The 4155-nt window shown below is 34.8% G+C and overlaps 1 non-coding gene across 1 annotated transcript; it reads left to right on the forward strand.

Annotated features, from left to right (window-relative positions):
* The first annotated feature begins 988 nt into the window (after positions 1-988).
* LOC124967659 (U6 spliceosomal RNA) lies at positions 989-1092 on the forward strand. Its single transcript, XR_007105580.1, has one exon. It is a non-coding gene; the product is annotated as a U6 spliceosomal RNA (small nuclear RNA).
* Positions 1093-4155: the final 3063 nt, after the last annotated feature.

A 4155-nucleotide genomic window follows, 5' to 3' on the forward strand; every position in this document is an offset into this window, starting at 1 on the left:
ACTGGAACTGTTATTTAATATCAGACAATAAACTCTAAAACAAAAATATTAATAAATCAGAAAACTGCAAAATGATAAAAATCAATGCAGTAACCAGTTATAATCATTAGTAATGTACATGTTCCTCATAGCAAAGTTTCAAAGTAGGGCTGTGTGTTTAGCTCAGTGGTAGAGCACTTGTCTAGCATGTGTAAGGTCCTGGGTTCAATCCCCAGCACAGGGAAAAACAAAACAAAACTTTTTTTCAAACTATATGAATCAAAATTTGAGAGATCATTAGAGATAATCAGAAAAATCTAAAATGATAAAGAATACTCTTTGAAATAATGGTAAAAAACTTAGACATAATCAACAATGTAAATTATCTCAATATTATCAACATGACCTAACTAGCATTTATAGAACACACCAATAACTGCAGAATGTACATACTGAGGTTTTTTTAGTGGATTTTTTATAACAATTTTATTTAGTGTTGAATGTGGTGCTAAGGATTGAACCCAGTGCCTCACATGCTAGGAAAGAGCTCTACCACTAAGCCACAATCCCAGCCCAGAATATACTCTTTATTTTTAAGTGCTTTTAGGACATGTGCTGTGTCATAAAATTACTCTCAACAGATTTTGAAAACTGAAAACAAGTATATGTTCTCTCAATAATGCAATTAAATTAATAATCAATAATAATAAAATATCTAGAGAATTCCAGATATCTAGAAATCAAGCAACTCATTTCTAAACAACCTGTAGTTTAAAGAAGAAAATAAATGAGATGATTCTCTGAACTAAATGATCATGAAAACATATCAAAGGTTATAGGAGTCAGCTAGGCAAGGCTTAAAAGAGATGGATAGCTATACATTATTGAACCAGAAAAGAAGGTCTATATTTATCTTAAGCTTTTACATCAAGAAATGAGGATAGAAAGAGCAAGTTAAGCACAAAGTTGAAGGGGACAAAAAGAAAAATTTCTGAAACAATCAATTTGAGGGCTCACTTCAGCCACACATACTAAAATTGGAATAATCCAGAGAAGATAAGCATGGCCCCTGTGCAAGGATGACAAGCATATTGTGAAGTGTTCCATATTTTAAGAAAAGAAAATCAATTTGAAACTGTTGGGTGTGGTACTGTTTGCCTGAAATCCCAGCTAATTGGGAGGCTGAGGCAGGTGGGACAAGTTCCAGGTCAGTGCAAACAACTTATCAAGTCCCTGTTTCACAATAAAATAGCTCAGTGGTAGATTGCTTACCTAGCATGTATAAGGTCCTGGGTTCAATCCGTAGTACCACCAAAAGTATCAATTAAATCAAAAGTTGGTTCTTTGCAAAGATACACAAATTCAATAAATCTCTAGCTAAAGCAGATTAAGTGGATACATTCATTGAAATAGACAAGCACCCCTGAGTTCATTCCCTGAACATTATGAGTTCATGAGTTCATTCCCCCCTCAAAAATTTTAAGTTGATAAAAAGAAACAGAATGAAAATAATCACATATCTATTAAGAAAATAGAATCTGAAATTTAAAATCTTCCCTCAAGGAAAACCTCACTGGTAAATTCTCTCAAATATTAAGAAAAGAAACCAATTCTAATAAACTTAAAATTTTTTTTTTTGTAGGTGAACACAATACATTTATTTTTATGTGATGTTGAGGATCAAAACCAGGGCCTCATGTGTGCTAGGTGAGCATTGAGCCATTGAGCCACAACCCAGCCCCTCTAATAAACTTTCAATAAAACACAGAAGGGATAACTCTGAACTCATTTTATGAAGTTACTATTACTCTCATAACAAAACCAGATTAAGACTTAAAGAAAGTACCAATCAAAATCCCTCATGAACACTGATAAAAATTCTTAGCAAAACATTATCAAATCACACTCAATAATATATTAAAAATATAATATGATGAAATAAAGCTTACTTCAAAAGTGAAAGGCTTATTCAACTTTCAAAAATCAATCAATACAATTCATCATATTAACAATGTAAAGAAGAAATGCTGTAATATTTCCTAAAGGAAGGGTCTGAAATATTTTTCTTAAAGAGTCAAATAAATTATGTTATAGGTTTGTAGAACACACAATCGTTTTAAGTTCAGCTCTCTATACTGATAATATGAAAGCATCAAGAGACAATATGTAAATTAAGTGGGCATGACTGTTTTCTAATAAAACTTTATTTATATGAATTCTATTTACAAAGAAAAAACTTGATCACCCAAGGTGTCATTTTGTGACTTTTTAAAAAAAATTTTTAAATAATTTTTTGTTGATGAACCTTTTTTTATTCATTATTTATATGTGGTGCTGAGGACTGAACCCAGTGCCTCACACATGCTAGGTAAGTGCTTACCACTGAGCCACACCCCAGTTCTAATTTTGTGATCTAAATGAAAACATAATATTCATGTGACAAAATTTAACTCATCCATGATAAAAAACTCAACAAAGTAGAAACAGAAGGGAAATTGGTCACCTGATAAAAGTAACATCATACTATGTGATGTGATGAAAAAGTGAATACTTCCCACCCAATGCAAGGAACAGGGAAAGAATGTTCACTTCACAATGTCTATTCAACATTGTACCAATGGTCCTAGCAATGCAATAAGACAAGAAGAGAAAAGAGACAAATAAGAAGAGAGAAGGAGGGAAAGAGGGAAGGATGAAAGAAGGGGAGGAAGGGATGGAGGTAGGAAGGATCAAAAGCATTCTGTTTAAAAAGGAAGAGTAAAACTGTCATTACTCATAGATGACATGAGCTGCACATGGAAAATTCTAAGAATCTAGAAAAAAAGCTATAATTAAATGAATTAAGCACGATGACAGGAAACAAGGACAACAGACAAGCAGTATTCTCCCTATACTAGCAGGGAACAACTGAAGGTCAAAATTTAAAATACAATTCCATTTAGAAAAGCATATAAAAGCATAACAACATAAATATAAATATACAGATAAATTACCAAAACATATGCAAGATATTTGTGTCTGTTTTATGTTCTTTTACGAGATACTCAGGTATGGCCAAGAGAAAATACTGAAGAGAGGGTCAGAAAAAAAAAAATAAAACAGCTTATTATACTCACAGGTTCCCAAGAGACATAATTGGGCATTATATAATCCTAATATTGAAATAGAGTTCCCTTTGGGCAGGACAGGGGATACAATTGTAAATGGCGCTTCAACTGATTAGGTAATGTTTTATTACTGTAACCAGAGTACTGGCACATGAGTATGTATTTTATTAATTCACAGCTTGCAAAAATCTGGAGAAGTGGAGATAAGCAGTTATTCTTAGCATAAGAGAAAACAGCATCCAGAAGATTAATGCCGTGTGGTAGGTATAGTTTTAAGATCTGGAGGAAAGAAAAAACACTAGGAACGTGAAAGCATTATAGAGAAGACAAAGACAAGTAAGGGAGGATTTCAGGAGGAGGGAAGAGATCCTCCCTAGAAAACTCCCTCCATCAACTGAAGATTATATTCTGCAGGAAGGCAATGCCAGAAAGTCTTACCAGTGGCCTAGGAGGCCTGCAGAGGAGCTTCTTCCAGCATCTGAGAAATGCCTCTTCCTGCCCATCTGCCAAGCCGTATGCTGTCCCATCTATTCCATGCTCACACTCACTGGACAGAGGTCTGGCAAATGTTTTCTCTCCCTCTCCAGGGCTCTTCCCCTCACTCCAGCTGAGTAATGAGTTGGTTGGAAAGTGGGACTTTTGTATAGGAAAGAAAACAAAGAGAACTCACGAGGTTACAAAGACCCATGAATAGTGAATTCTCAGGGAGAAGGGTTGAGTAAGAAAGGGAACTCCAGTCAGAATGAATCATATTTGGGGGATGAAAATCTCCTGTGTCTAGAGAAAGAAAAAGGTAAAATGAGAGCCCAGCCTCTCTTTTCCAGGGAAAGAGGCCTGGAAATGCAGTGTCACATAACAGTATATCAAGCTATCTGTTCAACCCTGCTAAATCCAGATTTTACTAAAAGGAAAAGATAAATTACTGTTTTTAAGCCCAACCCAAAGGAACCTTTCTCATGACAAGTGGAAAAAATCCTGGGACAAATTGTAGTGTATGGATGCCATACTTACTTACTGATACCAGGTGGCTAAAGGTCTCCAGCATCACTTCCCTGTGTAGGATCCTCTG

This window comes from Sciurus carolinensis, chromosome 16, assembly GCF_902686445.1.
Source record: "Sciurus carolinensis chromosome 16, mSciCar1.2, whole genome shotgun sequence".
Taxonomy (NCBI): domain Eukaryota; kingdom Metazoa; phylum Chordata; class Mammalia; order Rodentia; family Sciuridae; genus Sciurus; species Sciurus carolinensis.